Source organism: Stylophora pistillata, chromosome 7 (genome assembly GCF_964205215.1).
Source record: "Stylophora pistillata chromosome 7, jaStyPist1.2, whole genome shotgun sequence".
Lineage (NCBI taxonomy): Eukaryota > Metazoa > Cnidaria > Anthozoa > Scleractinia > Pocilloporidae > Stylophora > Stylophora pistillata.
This window is the reverse complement of record NC_142525.1, coordinates 24,917,760-24,941,926: the sequence shown is the minus strand read 5'-3', so window position 1 is coordinate 24,941,926 and position 24,167 is coordinate 24,917,760. Positions and strand designations below refer to the sequence as shown.

Sequence of the window (24,167 nt, the reverse complement as noted above, 5' to 3'; positions counted from 1 at the left end):
CGGTTTGAAAGATGAGCTTTTGTTCAAGATTTTTACGGCTTTCCGTGCTACCTAAGTGTGAGGAAAGACCGCAGATTGCCATGAGTTGCTTAGAATGATTAGGTAAATTAAAATGTCTAGCGACTGGTTTCGATGTGTCCTTGTCATTCCTTTCCACGTCTCGAAGGTGTTCTCGGAATCGGTCACCTAGTCTTCTGCCTGTTTCGCCGATGTACATCTTTTTCCAATAAGTGCAAGTTATGCAATAGATTACATTGGCGGAGGTGCACGTGAAGTGATCGGTGATCTTAATGGATCGTTTAGGTCCCGATATTTTATCAGTGTTGTGAATGAAAGGACACGTTTTGCACCGTGCACGAGCGCATTTAAAAGTGCCTGGTTGGTCATTAGTCTGAAATGAACTTCTGACCAAAACATTGCCTATGGTTTTGTCGCGTTTGAATGAAACGAGCGGAGGCTGCGAAAAGATAGCGTTTGTCTCTGGATCGTTTTGAAGTAATTTAAAGTTTTTAAGAATGATGGATTTAACTGAGTGGGTGTGAGGGTGAAACGTACGACTGAATGGATTGCGGTCGGAATCTTCCTTATGCGACGTTTGTAGTGCTGATTTTATGTTATCTTTGAATATTCAGGATTATGAAAAGGTATAATGGCACGGAAAGGAAAGTTAGCTTTCATCCTGAAGATCGCGTTTATAATCTACTCTCTCAACTCAATCAATAACCGCCATTTTTTTTTTAATGAGATCTGCTAGTATAGTATTTGGGTTCGTAAAACTATACTCAAAGCCGGTTAAAAATTAATGAAGGATGTATTATACTTATTTCAAGTTTAAACTGACGTTTTAAATCACAATACTTACAAATTCTTTCGTTTGATTGATCACTTTGAATCGCCTTGGTTCTAGACCGTGCAAATCAGTAACCTTGTTTCAGATGGACAGGATTGGAACTGGAGAAAAGTGGGGACTAAAGTCCACCGATTATTCAGAAGAAAACACAAACAAGCAAAACATGAACGTTTCGAAACCTTTTATACTTTACCTGCCGACCTACCAGTGATAAGTGTGGTCAATCTTCAGCATCTTTGGCATCACTTTCATCTGGGTTTTCTCGCTCAAGAACGTTATCCAACACCATGTTCTTACATTGAAAAGTGCATTTGTCAGTGCATTTGTCCAGCTTTCAAACAACAGCATGTTCCCATAGACCACTTAACGTTTACATGTTTAAATTATTAATTAAAAACTTAAAAAGCGGAAGCATATTTAAAATACAGTTTCTTCGTGGACCTTTCTACCACAGCATCACTTTTAACAACTATATACCGCAAGCCAAAATCGCTGAGTTTGCAATCAATGATGCCCAATGATGTTGGTACCTGTCCGACCAAGTACCAGCAACAGTGGGTGAGGTTTGAGTTTCCTTACCTCAACCCAAACAAGATACTATATTCTCTGCTCCTTAGCTTTATCATCATACGTAGACTTAAGCCAAAATTTCGAAGAAGGCAATTCACCAGGTCCAACTCGTTTCCGCTATGATACACAGGAATCTCTCTTATCACAATTTCAGGCGATAGTGACCTCTTGGATTTTTTCTTCGATGGTGACTCACGAACCTCATTTTCTACATCTTCACTCTGCTGGTTTTGCTCCTCCTTATTTTTCAATGCAAGAATCGAGTTGACACGATTTAATGCTCCTGTTCCACTCTACGTGTATTCTAGTTTATCCATGTTGTTACTGACACTCCTTCACAGTTTGAATGCGTTCCTTTAATCTCAACGATTCACTTGTACATAACACAGAAAAATACAGAATTAACAATGCGAACTTAAACCCAAGGAAACTGAAATACAATGAAATAAATATGAAAAAACACAGGAAAATACAAACGAAAGCGTAACTACTTACAAGATCTGTACAGCACTCCGGAATAATCAACGACTAAATGAAATTTACAAACTACGACGTTATATAACGGATAAAGGCTAAAACAATAGACTAAACAAGGTTACATAATACTCAAAGGCGATAACATTAAACAACGCTGACAAACTTAATTTACATTTTGACAGCACGAAAAAAAATACAAACTAATAAATACAGAAATGAACCATCGAGGTGAGAACTATTTACACTAATTACAAATAACAAAGACGAAAGACAGAACCGATAAAAAATAACTCTCGTGGCTACACATTTTATCCGCGATCTTGAGAGCGAGAGGAAAACTTATTTAGACATTCAACAACTTTGCAAATTGAATATCATTTTCTTCTGAGTCAGCATTTGATTTCAACTCATTGTTCAAGTCAAAACTCTTCTAACAAGAAGCGCGTTATTCAACTTAAATTTATATCAAATCTTTGGCATATAATTCAATCACTCTCTCATCTATGTCACTTAGATTAGTGCAATGCTTTGTACGCAACTAAGCGAATTTTCTCACCGTTTCATCAGCCCGGAATTCTTGCACACTAAGCATCGTCTTCTTAGTTTCGATGTTTAGCTTATACTTAGTCTTGTTGCATTAAATTGTGACGGTCTGGTAGAACTGCTGACTGCTCTTGTGTAGATCTCCAGAAATTCTCCTTGCTGGAGGATCACTTTTGTTGTTTTCAGCAGACTTCTCGGCTTAAAAGTTTCTTTTAAGCTAATCTACATGAACGATGCCTTTCACGACACGGCTTTTGTAAGAGAACCCGATGGACGCTTAACCACCGGCGTATACAGGAAGCCAACACACACTGAAAAATATCTAGCGTTTGATTCATACCATCTGGAGTCAGTAAAGTGCGGTATTATGTGCCTTTTCGAGCGTGCGAAACGTCTCGTCGCAAAACCCTCCGTTATCTCCCATGAGAAGGAACATCTCTTATCTGTTCTTGTTTGTAATGGTTATCCTTCCTCTTTTGTGCAGAGTGTAACAAAAGCCGACCGCCAGCACTGTGATCAGATCCACTGCAGTCCTTCCCTCTATCAAGGGCCTCTCCGAACAACTTCGCCGCTATCTACAATAACAAGGCATACATGCTATTTCAAGTCAGATATCACACCTATTACGCCCGAAGGATGCCGTTGACCCAGCTAAACAGGATGGCGTAGTCTACAGGATCTCCTGTGAGTGTAGGAAGGTCTGCATAGGCAAAACTGGCAGACCTATTCAGGAGAGCATTAAGGAAACGACAAAGATATCCGACTCGCTGAGACGTAGACCTCTGCAGTTCCGGAGCACGCCCACAACACCGGACACCGCCCACTCTGGAACGAAATAAAGTTTATTGATCATGATCCCCGTGACATCACCCTAACTTCATCGACAGTGACAGTGGAAATTAAATCTTAGAAGCCTGGATGTCGACAATGAGTGCTGCAATAAACTTTCGGACCCATCAAAATAAAGCGGCAAAGGAAAAGTGTTTTTCTGTGATAAATTGTAATTGTCGGTAAGCGCCAACATGAGCTGAATTGTGCTTCCGTTATTTGACGCGATTTGAGGCCCAGTATGCGAATCGCATTATCGCGTAATGTGAGAAGCCTTGCATATTATAGCATTTGGTAGGAAAAGAAAAGGAAAACAAATCTTCGAAGTTAAAAAACAAATTGAAGTTTGTCTCGTAGTTATTGAACCATCAGTTTCCGAACTACCTTATTATAGGAATATAACGAAGCATGTTAATAACGCGAACAAAATTTACGCGTCATAAAATTAACGCGAATTTTCCAAAAGTTATGTTTACATAGATTTAATTAACGCGACTTTCCGTGCGGTATGTTGCATAATTAAGACGTGAATTTAATATTTTTCGCACTCATTTCGTTAGAAAACAACAACGGCTAACAACAAAATTTGCTCTTTATTTCCGGAAAAGAACATAAGATACTAAGGCATGAATGGATCCAGGGTTGGAATCCGACGTTTCCTGGCGCTTTCTACTGCCTCCGTTATTCCTGCTGCTTTCCATCCATTCAAGATGACTTTCCTCCCCTTTTCGCCTTGCAGGAATTCATATAAACTCATAAGTAGCTTGGCGTGGATTGGCTTCAGTGTTGAAAGCTTCAGGTCCACCTCGATTGTGGTGACATCTCTTTGCGGGTCTTTCTCCAATGTTTTAGTGATAGTGGATGTAAAAAAGTCACTGAAACCACGCTTCTCCATCTTCTTGACAGAGTTTGTTGTTGGATCCAAAGGCTGCAACAGATGAGTCATGTTCTTTGGTACAGCGACAACGTTTATGTTCAGCCTTTCCAGCTCGCTCCAGACTTTATCTGTACTTTGTGCCTTGAATGTATCCCATACTGGCAATGCCTTTTGAGTTTCAGGGAGGCCTAACTCTTCTTTGACTTTAGTGACATACGGGTAAATTATTTTATTTATCAGAGCCATTGTTTCGGCTTCTTTACTCCAGTGCTTTTCATTGTAACTCAAACAGAACCAGCTGGAAATTCGACATGCGGCAGTGAAGGGCTTGTCTTACCGGTGTAAATGAGTTGGAATGGTAATATTTGTCCACTTAACGTTTCCGCCAAAGTAACTGTAATTCCACGTTTGTCACTACTCCCTTTTCTGGATACATGCTTAGAACTCTTCTCTGCCATCGTGACGTTATCCGTCGGCACGAACTTAGACGGTGTTTGGACAACATTTAGAATAAGTTCATCGGGAATTTCATCTTCAACTATAGTGGACACTATATCATGTAGAAACGTTGCCTTTACTTCGAGCCAAGTTGCTTTGGTGATAGCAGGCCTTGACGTGGTTATAATCCTTCGAGTCAAGTTCATTCTCTGGTAAAGGGACTGTAACCAACCGTTGGTAATCACAAAATTTAAATACTGACCATATCTTCCGAGATCACTCTTAATGAAACCCATCAAAATGCCATAAATAACATGCTTGTTGATAGTCCCTCCTGCAGTCCTTGTGCTGACAATGAACGCTTGGAGCTTTCTGTCAAGCTCATCAGGCAGCAGTAAGGGTCTCCCTCTTCTCTCAGAGATTCGAATACAGTCACTCAAACACGTCTTTTTCGCTTCAAGTCGATACTTCGCCACCCAGGGTCGTAGAGTGCTTTCATTCAGGTTTGGGAAGTCTTGTCTAAAATGTTTTAGAGCGTTTACGGTCTAATGGCTATTGGCATATTTGGCAATTTTAATTTTCTCATCTTCGCGGTAGGTCTTTCTCTTTCTCTTGACTTGCGGGATAGACTGCATTTCTGTGACTATGCTGACATATTCTGAATGAAAAACTCCAGATTCTTCTCTGCTAGGAAGAATAATGCCTTGTGTATTTGATCCCTCTCTTGTGAAATACATTAGGATTGACATGTCTGGTGCATTTGCGCTTAGGAATTTTGCGGATTTCCCCGCTCATATAAAATTGAACACAAGGATCGAAATCCACCTATCAAATCACATCCTACACTTTAGTGGCTTTCCGTCTCGAAAACGGCATGTTTCCTCACAGGTTCGCAAATTCCAGTCTTCACGTGTTCCCCCCTCAGACCGGAAAATTATTGACCATTGAAGATAAAGGTAATCGCTGTACAAGCCTTAAGAGCTCGGTTCTTCATTTCAGTAGGCCAGTGAAATAATGAGTGGTCCAAGTACTGATGAAGTCGTTCCCACATTGAAATTCAACACTGCTTTAAGAGGTTATCACGTGTATCGCACAAGCTGGAAACCATTTTTAAAGCAACAGCTCACGTTCAAGCAAGAGAAAGACAACAAACACGACCGGTTTGCAGCTGCTGGGCAAACAATATTGCCAGGAACCATATTTCCTTCTACTGTCGGACATATTCCAATAGAATTGAGCCGATATATTTGGCACGCACTGCAGAGAGAAGCTGTCATAAAAGGAGAGGTCACAGCGATAAAATATAAGCCATCTCCACTTGTTGAAGGTGATTAGAAATACCTATTGCGGTGACTTTGAAATGGGATGACAAAAATGCGATAGACATTTTGCGCAAGAAAGTTGAAGAAGTGAGTTATCCCCTCGGAGAAGACGATCGCTACACTGATGAATCTAAGGACATTTTGAACTTAATATTAAATGATGATGCGTCAACCGACTCTGACGGTGACGTAGAGGAATTGTAGCTTTGCTTATAATAAAGGTGTCTTTAAATAACGATGCTTTCAATTAACGTAATTTTAATTAACAATGAGGTAAACTAAGATACATAAAATTAACGCGAATTTTTGAAATTCGCGTTAATTACATACATTGTTAATTTCCTATAATAAGGTAATACTCTGGCAGCGAACTCTACAATAACCGTCATGAGGTCTTACTCACGTAGTGGTACTTACATACTTACTTACACACCTGTTGACTTAGAGTTTTACCTGCTGTAAGCCAGTAAGCTCAAAAACTGCAAAAGGCAACCTGAAAATACTAATCCTACAATATTTTCAACTTACTCAAGTAATCCTTTCAATTAATATAAACTTTTACGTACCTCCAACACTTTTCCTATCTCCAGCACTCACTTTAACTTTGAAATTTCTAGGTGTGAGAACATATTGGCCTATAAAGATTTTTTCAACGGATCGCGGTTTTCGCACCCTTCCCCAAGAAAGAAATGTGTTTTAAAGCGATCATTAGAGAAACATCTTAGAAGCTTTTTTTACCGGCGGGGTCTCCTAGCGCGCCGCTGCGAACATTGCTAGCTACACGTATTAGGCTGCGAGAAAATTCACAAAAAGACAAGTAAAAAAAAATTCTTCTTTTACGAACCTCCTATTACTTCTCGTATCTCAAGATTGATTTTTTAGAGAGGGAAGCTATCATAGTTAAGAATGGAGATGGAAATGAAGAAGCAGTGGAATACCACACGAGAAGGGGTAATTTACTCGTTCATGATTCTATTTGTAAAGTTTTGATAGTATTGTTTACCAGAAGTTGTGTTGGCGGAAGTTCTCGGATATTGTAAACATGCAAAGGATCCTGGATAGTTGTGTGGGCCATGCTTTCCGGGTGTCATGGCGGCTGAATAAGGTGTAGTTTCTTTTTATAGTTAAATCTGGTTTGTTACACGGCTATCCGGGTAACATCGTTACACTATTCATAAATTCAGTATTGACTGTAAATAACATATCCACGAGATGGTAAGGTAGACACCACCGAGACAAAAACAACATCGACGGAAAGTTGGTAAACGAGTCGTGCACTAACAGTATAGCGTTGATTTCGAGTTTGTTGGTCATTCCAATAGGAGAACTTACTTTTTAATCGAAATAATTACGGTTTTTTCAACATGACTTACCTTGGGTAATATTCAATCTGCAAAGAAAAAAATCAAGCATAATCAAGACGGGGAAATTGAATTCTCTTGAGAACCATACTCAAAATGAGAGTCTTTCGATAAAAGCGCACAGTCTAAAATAACAAACTACAGAACAAAACCAGATTAAAAAACGAAAAATTCTGCTTCAGATAACAATAGATCAAATAGGACTGAAAACTCAAAAGAGGCAGAACCAGGTGAAAAAAGAAATTAAAGGTTCTACCTTCAGACAAGAAATTAAGCCCAAATGGGAATGATTGCCCAAGAGAGACAGAACCAGATGAAAAAAACCTAAACACTATTGATGTTGAAACGCTAGCTTGAGCTTCCTAGGGGATTTGTTGTGTAAACAATAGGCGATTTTACATGCGAGGTGGTAATAACTAGTGTGCGTAACTGGCAGTTTTGTAGAGGAGCGCCTAAGCAAGTTACGAAGCCGAAAGGGAAATGAAAAACAAGTCAAGTACAAGTCTGCTAGCAGCTTACACAAATGCAACACCATGTGCAGTTCATGATCAAGCCAAAATTTACGAACGCTTGTGCAATAATACAGGCTGAAGTAGTGTTCATGTCAGCCATTGCTGAGGGTATGAGGGAGGTGCAGGTTATGACTTAGTTTCTGGTGGTAGGTTTCCATCAGTAAACGAGACACATGATGCTTCGAAGGAATGGTCATGGAGAACTTAGCACCTTGCGCATAGGAAGTTTCACAAATACGACCAACGACTCTCACAACTCCATCAGTAAACACTGGTCACAATCTAAGATAAATTCACACCTGGGGGAGAGTTTGGGAGCCCTAGATTTTTTAGGTGAGGCCCTTTAGGTTCAGTCGATCAGGGCAGTATCTGGGAGACACATTTAAGCTTTCTACGGGTATAACTTGACTTGTTGGTTGCGATTACCTCCAATACTTTGGACCTCCGTCGCCAGAGTGGTGATTGGTGGGCTAGTTGCCGATTTTGATGTTAAGGGTGTTCTTTGGGTCTGATACCACTGCTCACTCTTGCTGTGGGATGCTGTGATCCTCCATAAACCGCGGGGTCGTTCTCTGTCTGTGCATCGACAGTTTTGAGTGCAGACTGCTCAACTCAATGAAGGCTCTCTTTCACCTGTCTTCGGTCGCGGTACAGTTTCGGCTGACATTCTCCATTTTGTCTGAAAGTAATCGGGTGAAAGATTGTTGATTTTTCGAAGGTTTGTAATACCATCAAGTTCATTGAGTTTAATTCGATCATTGCCCAGCAGAAGTTCCGAAGTTTGTAGGAGAGAGTTAAGAGACCTGCGCCGTTACTATTTCTAATTTTCGGACCACTGATAACCAATGACTTCAGTACCTCTATGATCATAGCACTCAGTCCAAATCTTTTTCTCAGAACCTGAAGGGCCACACGGAGCCATTCGGTGGGCCTTGATAGCTTTTAATGGCTCCTTTGGCTCCTCCATTTGTGCAAGTCATTAGATAGTTCATCCTTTCGCTGTGAGTCCGTCAATGAGACTCCACTCTTTACTTTTTCTCGAAATTTGCTCTGAATCGCAGGAACCGAATGGGATGACATTCGAGTGGAGTAGGTGCAGGTGGTGGCTGTGTAGTTCTTAGCTCCACTTTTTCCCAGAAGCCTGCCTGAGGGTCACTGATGTCCTTTACGAGAGTGTTAATTCCTCCTTTAGTAATGTCTTGGCCCGAGGTACCTCTAACGCTGTGAACAACACTTTGATGAGAGTGGATGACTGGTAGATTGAATTTCGATGCAAATAGATATAAGGTCTCCTTTACGCCAGAAGAATGCTCCAATTGCACACCTATAGCTCTGGGATTACCGGTTTTCTTTTCCCTCGGGCCCTTAGGATTCTTCACTTCACCGATATCAGGGTCGTCAGAGCCCAAATAATGTTCTTCATCTTCCTTAATTGTATCTTCGTACACCTTTCTAATAACAGCAGGAACTTCAAAGTCTTTCATAAGCCTGACCTTCTCGGTATCCTTCTCAGCTGTTTCAACCCGCTCAAAGTGTGTGATTCCTGCCTCTAACTCAGTTTGTCTTGCCTTGGCCTGAAGAACCCTTAGTTTGGATGAGGTCGTCGATGCACGTAAAGCCTTTAAACTCCTTGTTTTTATGCTGAGTTCAGAAGACCTTTCAATCCATTGTTCAACAATTCTTTCGGTGAGGCGATAGGCTTTTCACTTTTTCAGTTGGTCACGGTTGTCTCCTGTCAACATCAGTCCCTTTCGGATCCAAGATTTTAAGTCCTTTCACATTTTTATCAAAAACATGTGTATCTTCATCTGATGTCGGATTAATCGCATCTTTCGACCTCATAGGTAGCGTTGCCCGACTCAAATCTATCGGCTTTTATCTTTGTAGAAAAACCTTGAGGCTCACATAATGATGAGTCATCAAGAGGTTTCGTGTCTTCACGTTCGACGCTTCGGTCTCCCTCGCTCGTAAGATCCCACATCGACATCATAAAGCGTCAAAAATATTTCATCAATTGATTCCAGCAAACGAATCTTTCTCACCCAAGGTACTTGAGGCTGCTCTTCAACACCAGAATATTATTATAGTGAGATCGTAGTCGTCACAAAACTCCAATAACGAGGACAAGGGATCATCGAAGCGGAAACAACAGCTCGATCTTAGTCCACAACTGAATTTCAAGCAGCTTGAACACTGGGCAATTTGAAGTAACTGTAAGGACCAAAGGACCAAAATTACTCACGTAAATTTCCCCAAGTTTATTGCTGCAGGCCTCGTTACCTCGATGGAGTGTGCGGTATAATAGCAAGGGATCAATACATCACGGGCGACGAGCCGGGCAAGAAAACTGGTCCGAAATACGAGTGGTTAGTGGTGACATAGCTTTAATACCTCGAGTAGAAACAAATCATTTGTAGTTGTATTAAATAATCGTGTTATCAATCCCCAGATTTTAGCAGAAAACTTTGCTTATTGTTAGGGCTCACATTTCATCAGCTGTTAGGGCGGCTTGTTCTGAGATCAAGTGGAATTTAATGTCATGTGTTGACCTTAATCTACCAGGATAACGAATACAGTTCTTGGTAATCAATCAAAATATATATTCGGGAACGCCACTGTTCCAAAATTGTAAAGTGATGGAGGTACTTGGTGTTGTGGCCAATGCGGAGAAAACCCTACTTGCTTGACTCTAACGATAAAAGAGAGCAAGGAAATGTGTTTAGAAGAAAGAAAATTATTCATGAACTTTTCAAAATGAAATTAATTTCCTGTAGCCGTACCAGAAAGGAATGAACCATTAGTGGCTTGTCTACGAAGATTGACTTGATCTGTTGAAACATGACGCAAATGTTGAGAAATACTAGTTGATTTGTTTTGCTCTTGTGTACATAGGACAGTTTGAAGATTTATGTGTAACGAAGTGAAAAAGTTCGTAATTATAAATTGTGGTCATCGTCACTGAGAATACCGTTAGGGACTGTGACATCATTCTAATTCTCAAAAATGAGCTGGTCTTTGAGTTTGACTCTGAAATTTGATTCATTATTGAACAGCGATGCACGCTTTTCGGGCGAGATGGTTGGTGCAGATTTCTGAAGTGTGCTACTTAAGCACTTTGAAAAAATCGCTTTGGTTAGAGCTTATCTCCAATAAGGAACTGCTTGCTTCAGTTGGACATTCCATATATAATTTGCATTCAGACATGAGATGAGTATTGCTCAGGTCTATTATCAACTGACCACCTTAGATTAACCGGGTAAGGCTTGCCTTTTGAGAAATGAGTTATTAAGAGGAAATGTGGCCAAAAATCGAACATTTTCAAAGTATGGTGGCAACAGCCGAAAAATCGATTCGGCTTATATTCCTAAGTTAGGTAGGCCTTATGGCGAAACAAACCACTGCATACTTCGTTTTGCTGAATATCGATTTATTTTCGAGGAAATCGACAAAAGCTGAATTTCGCCCAAATGCCGCTTTTGAACCTCAAAATTTCAGACGAATCTCGGAGTGTCGCGCCAAAAATTGATAACACTTGGACCGTTAAAAACTACCAAATCTTGAAAAAACAACATCAATACATATCTTGACAGCAATTTGAGTAATTCTTGATCATTTATTTACACAACGTAATTGAATTTATCCGACCTTCTTCTAACAAGATTAAAAATAGGTCAAAAGTAACCTGTTATTTAACTAAGTGCTATACAAAATAATCGACTGAAAGTATGGCTTTTGGAAGGCGAAGTATGGTTCTTTTCGATCTCCAAAGGATTTTTTGGGGAAATGATTCAGTGCGATTTAATCAGATTTTAAAGTTGGATAAAAGTGATGAGCTGATTTGACGATGCAGTCAGTTCTTCGAAAATGTACACATTCACACGCAAACTCGATTGTTTCGCATTTTACATCCAATCTACAGCTTATTTAATATAATATTATCTTACCGTCCATATTGCTGTACCACAAAAGGGGATTGCAGTCCTGAAATTGTTGCAGTGCTCCCATAATAGCGATATAACTTGGCAGGATAGTCAACACCTCCTGATCATGATTGTTTACAAAGCGTATCTCAGGGTTTCTCTCTTTCCCTTTCGTTGAAAAGGAGGCCGCTGTAATTATTTCACGTAAGAGATCTTTGTTTAAATACAAGTCTTTAACTAAACCGCGAACCAAATGTTGGCGAAATGTTGCTAGTTCAGAAACATGTTTCTCGTGTGTGGAATAACGCTAATTAATTCAAAATTACGGTCCACAGAAATTGTCAACTCGGCAAAAATACAAATTTGGACTGTGAAGCACGTGGCTACAGGAACTAAGGTCGAGTGTTACATAAAGAAAAAAGGAGCAAACAATTATTTAACTCCGATCCTTATTGAGTTAATTTTTTTATTTTGTAAATTATTGTTTAAGTTGATAAAGCTCGTTTTAGGACAAAAAGAACGAAAGATAAACCTAGTTAGGTAATTAACACCTCTGCTTGCTATAATACTACTGTATTTTACTGTTGATAAGTTTCCAAGTTCCCTGCACTCTTTCTAAATTTTCTTCTGTTGATATGACGGTATGTAATATTCAAAATGAGTCACAGTCAAACCTACCAAATCGAGTAGAGGTAATGAATTTAAATAGTTTACAAGTATTTTTAAGACGCTGAAAAATTGAATCGTATTTGTTTCCTCTTCCTTATTATTTCAATCTCTATTGATTGTTTGATTAATTACAGAAATTACCTTGAAACTGGCATTTTCGTTTACTAATAAAATGAATTGCAGAGAAAAGTTGTGAATTCTGCAACAGCATTGCGTGTCGTTCTCCTCATACGGATATCTGATGCTCGTTCAAAACTATAGTCAGAGTACACTGTGACTTCGACAGACGATCCAGAAAACGGGAAAGAGTAATTATACCTTTTCTTGCCAGTTCAAGGCGGATCGAGAGCAATTCCTCTTGTCGGTTTTTCCGGGCCAGTAGACGAAGTTGACCTAGTTCTTAGCCGAACAGCCGTATTCTCTCCTCCTGCCGACATACATTCCATTACAATTTGTCCCTCGTTTAGTGCACAGCTTGGTTTGGGGTGAACGAGAGGCTCTAGTTCGAGGCGCATATTTCCTTCTGATATATCAAACCATGCTCAATAATATATCGCCGTCATATAATGCATTGATTGGCTTTGGACTTGTATAAGAAGTAGTCATTCACTTCTTAAATTTATTACCTTGGAAGGAAAGGTTTAAGGAGATAGGCACAACATAGGTTTGTTTACTTTCTTTTTTATATGTCAATCTTTTCCCGATGGGCGTGAACATTCTCGTCTGATCAGACAACAGGCTTATGTTAATTTTCCATTACGCATCAGCCACCCTCTATAATATTTCGCCATATAATGCATTGATGGCTTTGGACCCGACCATATTTGAGGGGTATAGATCACTACTTGGCTACATTCTTGGGCAAGAATACTAAATAACTAGCTAGCTGAGTTGATTTTTCAAAGCCACTGTTTCCAAAATGCAAATATTTGATGTGGGTATACCGACTCGCACTCGAGTCTGCTGTGTCAGCTGGTGCAATGATTACCCGAAGCGTTTCTTGAGTTCCGAGATACGCAGAAATGGTTTTATTTCCAGATGTGAGCTTTTTTGGGACCGCTGCCGGGAAAAGGTGGGTGTGAAAAATTGTGAAAGTTCTACCTGGGTCGTAGTCTTACTACCGGCACGAGTAACTTAACAAGGCACAGTAGTCTCTGGAGAAGAAGCAATATAATTATAAAGCTGTTGAACTTTGGCTTTTACAAACATTTCAGCGAAAGTTGTGGTTTTCCAGGTTTGACCCTTATAAAACTTCCTTTAAATAAACAAATATTCAAACACTACACTTTTCTTTGCTGCACATCTGCAGTGATGTATGATGGGCTATGCCCTTTGCAGATCTTTCGCTCTTTTTTTTCCTAAAATGAGCTTTATCTCCCGAAGTACCATGAAACATTCAATTATGATACATTAAATTATGATCGGAGTTAGATAATTGTTTGCTCCTGTTTCGTATATGTAACACACGACCTTAGTTCCTGTAGCCACGTGCTTCATAGTACAATGTTTTATTTTTGCGTTTTATTTCAGTAGACCTCATTTTGAATTAATTAGCGTTATTCTGCACGCGAGAAACATGTTTCTGAACTAGCAACATTCCGCTTACATTTGGTTCACGGTTCGGTTGTAGACTTATATTTAAACAAATATCTCTTACGCGAAGTATTTCAACGAAATGGGAATAGAGAAACCCCGAGATACGCTTTGTAAACAATCATTATCAGGATGTGTTGACTATCCTATCAAGTTCTAGTGCTATTGAGGGAGCAATGCAACAATTTTAGGACTGCAATCTCCTTTTGTGATACAGCAATATGGACGGTAAGATGATGTTATGTTAAATAAGCTGTAGATTGGATATAAAATGCGAAACAATTGAGTTTGTGTGTGAATGTGTACATTTTCGAATAACTAAGGGCATCGTCAAATCAGCTCATTTTATCCAACTTTAAAATTTGATTAAATCGCACTGAATCATTCTCCCCCAAAATCCTTTGGAGATCGAAAAGAACCACACTTCGCCTTCCAAAAGCCAGATTTTCAGTCGATTATTTAGTACAGCACATAGTTAAATAACGGGTTACTTTTGACCTATTTTTAATCTTGCTAGAAGAAGGCCGGTTAAAATCAATTAGATCGCGGAAATAAACGATCAAGAATTGCTCAAATTGCTGTTAACATATGTATTGATGTTGTTTTTCAAGATTTGGTAGTTTTTATCGGTCCAAGTGTTTTCAATTCGTGGCGGGACGCTCCGAGAATTGTCTGAAATTTTGAGCTTCAAAAGCGGCATTTGGTGGAAATTCAGTTATTATCGATTTTCTCGAAAATAAATCGATATTCAGCCAAACGAAGTATGCAGTGCTTTGTTTCACCATAAGGCCTACCTAACTTGAGAATATGAGCCAAATCGATTTTTTGGCTGTTGCCACCAAATGTTTGACCGTTGGTAACATTCGCTCTTAAGAGGGGTTCATGAAACCCACATCGGAGGGAGGCAACTGAATAATTTCGAGAGTGAAGATGAAGTCCTATAAAAAAAAGATATCAAATCTCCCTTTGCGACTCTTATTTGTTTCTTTTCTTTCGAGATATCATATTTTCACTTGTGCCACCAGTAAAAGTTACTTGTCTCTCATATGTGACAAACTGCTTTAAGAGTACCGTCACGGGTATGTCTGGCTGGTTAGTGCGACTTCCAACAAAGAGGTTTCACTCATTTTTTTGTTTAATAAAATTTCCTAGAAAAACACCTGATGGAATGATTACATTCTCTATTTCAATATTGGAATTGATATAGCTTATCTGCGAACTGGTTTTACGAGCAGACATTCTCCACTTTCTGAGTACTTACAGTGTGTTTATAAAATTGTCTTAGATCTTATGATCTAGCTCGTAGATCTTAAACAAAAGTCACTGCCTTTTTATTGACTTGAAATCGTCATGGAATAACATATAGCCAATAGAATAATCTCTTCATCCACTCCTTATTTCTCTCGCTCTCAAAGAAACTGCATCTACGATAATATGAAACTCATTTTAAGAGGGAAAGTTCATATCCATTCTTGAGTTTAGTTAATGGGACGTTCCTAAGCACACGCAGAAATGGAAATTTGTGTATTTCGCCATAAACAGCATGTATTTATTACTAAAAAATTGTATTTAGGTTATTCAGATTCTTGTAGGAAGAGTGCGCTCTTAGTTAAATCACAAAAATTGAAATATTAAATCTTTACTTCTAGGCTCATCTAAGCTAACACAGTTAGACATACTGGCGAAAATATACAAAGATTTATCTGGATTGTAATCTAATGCACCTATCACCACTTATTCAGATAGATATCCAGTGCAGTGTACGGATGACTGACTGAACCGAAGCCTTTGAAACGATAGCCCCAATTACAGTAGCAGTAGGTATTAGGAGCTAGAAGAAGCAGCAATGAATTTGCAAGCAAAGAAAGGACAATTTAGGAGAAGCCATTAGCCCCAAGCAACACAAGCGACCTGCACTAAGCACTAAGCTATCAGCATAAAGCAACAAGCAACAAGTAAGGAGCAGTAAATAACACAGCAACAAGCAACAAGGAGCATTACAACAAGCAACAAGGAAAACTGCTGGAAGCAGCAAGGACCACTGCTGGAAGCAACACTGCAACACTGCAACAGGCAACACCGCAACAAGCAACGCTGCAACAGTGCGACAACAAGTAAAACTGTAACAAGCAACACTACAACTAGTAAAAATACAACAAGCAACACTAGGTGTTTGATCTTTATAGAATACATGTCAAAGTAAACCACCGTTGAAAATAAGTCATGAAGGTGAACACAGCAAGACTCGATCATGTGTGAAACTTCAATTATGCAGTTTTCGCCGCTAGAGTATCGAGCCAAGGCTTGTTAAAATCTTTGTGTACAAGAACCCTTTTATCCTTTCTACAATAGAGTTCAAGATAAGATGTTTCCTTACTCCGTTCCATAATTTCCAACATCAAAAATAAGCAAGAAATGCATGAATGATAAACATGGAAATTCTTCATTGGTAGAAAATTTGTCTTTTTTTGTTTTTGTTTTGTTTTTGTTTTTTGTTGTTTGTTTTTGTTGTTTTTGTTGTTTGTTTGTTGTTTGTTGTTTGTTTTGTTTTTTTAGTTTATGTCGAGTTAATTTAATGTAACAAACAAATTTAACAGATTTATAGATTTATAGAACCCGCATGTAGCAACGTTAATCGCGGCGGATTGTATAACTTACAATAAAATTTAGCAAAATACAGCAATATTAAAGTCAGGTAAATAAATAGATAGAAATAGGTATACGCAGACATTCACATATAGCTAGGATTTACACTAGAAGAGCAAGAACCTATAATAAGAAATGGAACATAAGAAATTAATAGTAATAGCTATTAGAGTTTAATTAATGATAATAAGTCATTTTCAACATTAACGTAAAGACATCAACATAATCATCCTCATTACTAAGTACTGCAAGTAAAACTTGATGAATTTAATTTTTGAAAGGTTTTTTCTAAGTTTACGCAGGTCAGGCCTCAGGCAATTCCCCAGTCTACCTCAGACAATGGAAAACGAATTAAGTTGAATTCTCAGTCTTGATTTCAGTGTTAACATATAAATTACCAGCATCAGAAAATCTAGCGTTGTATGTATGAACGTCAGATGAACAAGTAAAAAGATCACAGATATTCTGAAACGCAGAATTTGTATATCGAGGGGTAAGACATTAGCAGAGACAAACAAGGGAACAGCGTGAGATCTGTTTCCAGCAAAGAATAGTGGCCAAAGAGCTCGTTTTTTGTAAGATAAAGACCTTCCTCAGATAGATCTGTGCAGCTTGGCCCCAGACAGTAATTCCGTAGTATGTGGATGTAAAAATCAGAGAATGGTGAATATGGATTAAAGTGTTCAGAGGAACAGAGTGCCTTAAACGTGATATAATTCCAACAACCCTGCTAATCTTAGACGCAATGTAGTCGATGTGATATTTCCAGTTAAGTTTTTATCGATGAGCACACCCAGGAACTTTACATAATCTTTACATTCGAGAATAGTATCACTTTCACGGGTTTATTACGAATCAACTTAACGGCCTGCTCCCAGTTGGCTTGTTAGCTCAATTGGTAGAGCGCTGCACTAGTATCGCAGAGGTCAGTGGTTCAAATCCCGTACAGGCCTGACTTTTTTCAGGTCTGATTTTCGCTATTGCATAAATAGAGCTCTTTACTGCGAGGATCATGCATCATACGTATCTATAACCGCAGTTCAAAATATATGAACTTCATATATTTCATTGTATCTCATTTATCACTTTCACGGGTTTATTACGAATCAACTTAACGACCTGCTCCCAGTTGGCTTGTTAACTCAATTGGTAGAGCGCTGCACTAGTATCGCAGAGGTCAGTGGTTCGAATCCCGTACAGGCCTGATTTTTTTCAGGTCTGATTTTCGCTTTTGCATAAATAGAGTTCTTTACTGCGAGGATCGTGCATCATACGTATCTATAACCGCAGTGCAAAGTATATGAATTTCATATTTTCGTCGTATCTGATTTATCATCACGTGTTTATTACGAATCAACTTAACGGCCTTCTCCCAGTTGGCTTGTTAGCTCAATTGGTAGAGCGCTGCACTAGTATCGCGGAGGTCGGTGGTTCGAATCCCGTACAGGCCTGATTTTTTCAGGTCTAATTTTCGCTATTCCATAAATAGCGTTCTTTACTGCGAGGATCGTGCAACATACGCATCTATAACCGCAGTTCAAAATATATGAACTTCATATATTCATCATACGAGTATGTAGAGTCGAATGAAACCTGGATGAACCCACATTTAAAGTTACTCTCTGGTGTATGAAGTCAGTGAAAGTGATTTCAACAAAGCATAAAGCAGCGTCAGGATGGTTATAGAACAGGCTTTTGGACTCTTGGAGGCAGATGGCGTTGTCTCCTTGGGAAATTTGACTCACCCAGATAATATTACTCTGACTATTTTAGCCCGTTGTTCTTTGCATACTATCAACGTTGACGCTCTAATAATATGAATTTGGACCCCATGATAATGAATGAGAAGAGCTCCCCCAAGTAAATTGCGAAGGCTCTTAGCTGAGGAACAAGATAAAAGAGGCATTTTTCGTTAACTTTCGCATATCGAACGAAACTATAATAAAAATAACACATGGAGCAGACGGTCATTTTAGTAAGTCAAACGCAAACTCGTTTCTCAGTTTACTTAGATTTGACAAGATTTAAACAGTGCTGATATATTTTTTCTGGAGTGACAGCATTTGTAATCAAATGAATGAGCGCAAGTCTTCTATTGGTGGAGAAAATTGCCGACTTGATCAAGCTACCTGGTTCAGTAACTTCAATTTACTTAAGAGTGGATGTCAGCATCCATTGAACAAATTTGAAATATAGTGGCAAGTCGCCCACAATTCGTTTTCTCTCCTAATTTGATAGTTTTTAGCCCAATATGTGCTAATAATTTTGGTGTAATTTTTTTGTGAAAATATATTTCAGTTTTCGAGAAATGACTTTTTTCGTTCGACCGCTCGAATATGCAAATTTTGACCTTGAATTTTACCCGAGTTGTGTGAGCTCGTGTGACGAATACACTCAATTTACGGTACTTCTGTCAACATAATCCTTTGTTTTATCATCTAAACTTAATCTCCTGTCATAATAGAAGCTGGCAAAGAGATATTTATTTTTTGGTGAACGTTTTTGTCCGACATACTTTTCCTATGTCGAAAAGTACTATCAAAACAAAGACAGTTTTAACAATGACCGATACGACAGAATCTACTGAGGTTCTAGTTATTAAAAGACAAAAGGATGGTTATGAAGTTACTGTAAAAATTTTCTTGTGTATTTGTGTCTTTCTATCGTGAGATGAACTTAAAATCGGGCAAAATTTACTTGCTAGCGACCATGATATATACATTGTGTGCCTACTTATCGCCACCGTCTACTGGCATAAATCACTAAAATTTGTAAAAAAATCCAACTAACATTATTACCTTGTTTAATTATGATTTTATTAGCTGTTTCGATTATTATATTACGTCTGGGTATTACTTTTTGCCAGAAGAAGCCCAGGTTTTGCGTTGTGTTCTCCCCTCCCCCATTTCTATTAAAAGCTTGTCACGCAATAATTGATATCGACACAAATGAATATTCACCTTGTATAAAGACTTTTGTTTTTGTTGAATTGAAATTATCAGAATGTGTGCTTTTTGTGGTCGCTAATCGTTGTTTCAGTGGCAGCGAAGTTATTAATAGCGGGTTGTTGTTTCAACGCTATTTAAATTTATAATGTACAGACAGGAGAGCAAAGCGTGATGCTCTGGGAATAAAATGTTACATGATAAAGGTGGTTTCCACGTTACGTCATCGCCGCCATGTTGGTGGACGTAAACATTAGATATCTCATTAGCTTCTTTTGGGCGTCCACCAGCATTTGTTCCTTTCACCATTGTTACCTGTGTCTTTAGAGATTGGTCGCAAACCCCTTATTGGAATGAGTTTTGTTCAAGAACGAGTTCATCCCGGTTGCCACATGATACCAAGGTAAAATTTATTCGAAACGGGTAATTTTTTAACAAGTTTATTGGGGATTTCATTTCAGAAACGCGGTACCTTAACTACTTTGCACTATCTGTTAATATTCTTTGCATTGTAATACCATCGCAACAATTATGTACAAATAAAACAAGACTGAGGATTTACAGAAACACTTCTCCACCAAAGATTCAATTAGCACAATATATGGTCTCTTGCGCTTTACTTTAAAGTGCACCTACACCCAAAAAATTTTTTTCGCTTAACGAAGTAAGCTTATTTTTTTGAGTATTTCTGCGCAAAAATTTTTTTATTTGCTCAAATCTTCAATTTTCTATGCCCAGTCAAAATACGGAAAATCGGCCGCCATCTTGCCCCACGACCGAGTTTAAAGAGGAATGGCTCTAGTGGGTAATGTGACGTCAAATCGAGAACACGAAAGTCTGCATTTCACACATTTTCACTTGTTTGGGAAGGTTGTAGTCGATAATTGTCCGAAAATATGCCGACTAAGTGTGTTGTACAAGGATGTAGCAACGTGCGAAATTTGCAAGAGGGTATCGGGCTTCATACATTCTTCATACAACACACCTAGTCGGCATATTTCGGACAATATCGACGACAATCTTCCCAAACAAGTGAAAATGTGTGAGATGCAGACTTTCGTGTTCTCGATTTGACGTCACATTACCCGCTAGAGCCATTCTTCTTTAAACTCGGTCGTGGGGCAAGATGGCGGCCGATTTTCCGTATTTTGACTGGGCATAGAAAATTAAAGATTTGAGCAAATTAAAAAAATTTTGCACAGAAATACTCCAAAAAATAAGCTTATTTCGTTAAGCGAAAAAAAAATTTAGGGTTTAGGTGCACTTTAATATTGGAGATGTCAAGCTGAAGGGATGAACAGTTATCTTGAAGGAGAAGGATAGAGAGCTTTTCCAAGATTTTTTAGTTAGCCATAAAAAATTCCTTAAATATTTGTCACGGCGACGATAGGAGAGAATAAAGCAAAATCACAGAGGAGTGGGAGAGACTGCACAGGTACAACGTGCGACTAAATTAAACCTAAAACGACACGCGAATAAAGGAGCAAGCGGTTTACAACGGTTTTGAATCGCTATTGATAGTCGAAACTGGTCCAAGAAAAGATCCCCGCCATCAGCAATGCCCCCCGAACAGCAAGGAAATGGCCTGACTTTCATCATTTAATACTCCCGGCAACTGTTTCTGGACAATGATTGACACGATCAAGGCCTACAGCAATGAAATCTTGATGCCAAGGCATCTAAAAGGATATCTCTATCTGTAATGTGTAGTGAGCTGGCAGAAATAATGAACGAAGCAATTAGACAAAAGGTCTTGTCTCGGTAAAAAATGGAAGCTGTTTATTCGACGAAAGCGTCCCAGAAGATACTCCATTAAATTTTTCTGCCCTAGTAGTACTTATGGTGCGAATGCTTAAACTTCATTTCCTTTCCAAAGATAGGTTTCACTGTAGGACTGTGATGATTCCGCGCCAAAAAGGATGGCGCCCTCTATCATAGGCAAAACCCCAAGCACAAACAATCCCCAGAAGACACGCAACAACATAACTAAACGTAGGCTTACAAATATTTATTATCCTAACTAAGACAATAAAGCAACTAACAATAGCGATAACACAATGAACTAAATTATTTATCCTAATTAATTTACAGAAGTATGATAATTTAAACTACGGTACACTAAAACTATTTACAAGAGTAATTACTATTAAGAAAGAAAAAGGTAGGTTTTTTTCGTGCAGTTCCGTTCACCTTTGCGTCCTGCGCTTGACCTGTTCTTGACCTGTTCTTAACAACCACGTTCCAACAACAAACGACAGATAAACCAACGATTCGCAAACCAATCTTCGCGTTTAACAACCAAGACTCGCGTTTAACAAACCAAACTCAACTCACGTTTAACGCAGCTACGCAGTAGTTTCCAACTTAACGTAACTAACCTACTTCCTTCACTCCTCTTGTCTTCACTGGCTTTCCCTTCGACAGAAGATAACTTTCTCCTTTTCCTTCTTCTGCGTGTCTTTTTCGTTTCGGCCAGCTTCTCGGTACACGTAAGCCCCCTGCAAAGAACTCTTTGTCGTGTGAAAGGACGAATTTTTTCTGAATGACTCTCAGTGATTGAAACGTGCCCCGAGTTAGTTTCTGTAAGTTTTCCAACCTTCGCCGCCGGTGTCCTTCTCTCAAAATAAAACCACACACCACACCGTAACTACCCGAATCCTTAAATATATGTAGACGCAAGGTGCCAGAAAAGAATGAAGAAATTTATTTGATATATACAATAAAGGTTAATTACACAACAGATATAAATATGAAGAATACAAGTTATGTGACTGTTACAAATATTACACACTACATGGATCCTAAGAGAATAAAATAATTTTTTATATATATCTAAATAAATTATTTAGCGCTTTCATGACAAGGACACAGTGCACTAAAACAGGTGGAAAAAGTTCGGGCATAGCGAAAAATAATTTCATAGGGCTGATGTATTCAATATTCTTATAAGCGACCTATATATTCTAATCAAAGCCGTGCAAGCAATGCAGATGAAGCAATTCTACAATTGTGACTCAGATCCGGCATCTTAGGAAAAAGAATTTTACTTGGCGTAAGCTTTTTACACAATAAATGTGAAATAAAAATGTGTGTGGAGTTTAAATAACGGAGATAAGATAAAACGTATAAAGAGACTACAGTTCAAATAAGAATAAAAATTAAATAAGGTCTTTATACGTTTTATCTTATCTCCGCATATTTAAACTCCTTGCGTCCACATATATTTAAGGATATGGCCGAAAAGAAAAAACACATTTTCCTCTCTTGTCATAATCCACGGAAGCTATATGAGCATTCGGAAAAAATTGACTGTTTTTGGCTATCGGTCAAAATAGTCGACATAACGAGGAAGAAAACATACAACTGTCAAGAACTTTGACCATTCTAATAGCTGCCACTTGTGTTTGTTGGCTACCGGTGAGCGTCCTGTACCTCACAGGCTTTTACGCATTCAATTACTTCAGTTTTTGTCATAGCCTTTCTTCGCAGTAGTAGTGTCAGGCCGTGGGGTTCCATTAAACTTTTTAGATATTCACATTTCTTCGGAAGTGCAGTTTGTGTTTCATGATAGCTTTCTTTATCTTGAAGTATCTTTTCTCTTCGGGACAATTAAACCTCTTTGGCTGTAATAGCTTTCGTTGTCTGGATCCATTACTGCAAGTCACTTATTTACAATTTTTAGGCCCTCTCGTGTATCGATCAAAAGGTGCAAATTGCAAAGCTCGGAGTGGTCCGGAGCGGTCCCGTTGGGAAAACCTGGACGGCTAGAGCGCGTAGAATTATCCAATCAGATTCGAGGATTTAGGATTCCGGACTGCTGAGATGCTTGTGAAAAAAAAAAAAAAAAAGAAAAAAAGTCCAGTCACTTTAATAAATGGCCTTTTTTAAATAAGCAGTATTAACTTCACCTTTCGTTTAAGAGAACGATGATGTGTCATACACTAAGTAAGTAATGATAGCCCACAATTCCTCGATTTGCTCTGACAATGGGCTAGCGCTCGAAGTGTCAGCTAGAAACTCTTTTCGGTGACTAATGTACAATATCAGTTCAGTTGATGAAACCAAAGCTTTACGATAAATAGTGCTCGACCAACTAAGGGTCTGTTCTATCGAACTTTGTAATAAAATTGTTGCACTCCGTAATAAGAGGGTCTCAACTTGGTTAAACGCAAACAGTTTAGCGCATAGGCGTAAAAGTTGACAAATTTTAACCTTCAGTTGTAAAAACAAAATAAATCGTGAAATATTTTCTTATCTACGATTTTTAATTAAAAAAAAAATTTCTTAGACTTGTCTTGTGGCCAATGCGGCCGGGAAAACCCTGCTAATTGCCTGATTCAAATGGTAAAAGAGAGCAAGTAATTGTGTTTTAGAACAAAGAAAGTTAATCCAACTTTTCAAAATGAAATGAATCTCAACTAAAATTTCCGTCAATCGTAACATAAGGAAGTTAACCATTGCTGATTTGTCTGCACTGTTGAATCACAGCACAAATACCAGTGTTGAAAAATACCAGTTTATACGTTTAGCTCTAGTTTCATTACCTCGAATGATCAAGAGGACACGCACGGTATCCTTACACAAATGACAGTTGGAGAGTGACGTGTAATGAAATG

The 24,167-nt window shown here is 38.6% G+C and overlaps 1 long non-coding RNA gene and 1 pseudogene across 1 annotated transcript in view; one reads left to right on the top strand and one right to left on the bottom strand.

The window, feature by feature from the left end:
• LOC148727212 (uncharacterized) overlaps window positions 1–24,167 on the bottom strand; it is a 58,233-nt gene that overhangs the window by 20,194 nt on the left and 13,872 nt on the right. The gene's annotated exons all lie outside the window — the stretch shown is intronic.
• LOC148727213 (uncharacterized) lies at window positions 2,667–3,350 on the top strand (annotated as a pseudogene).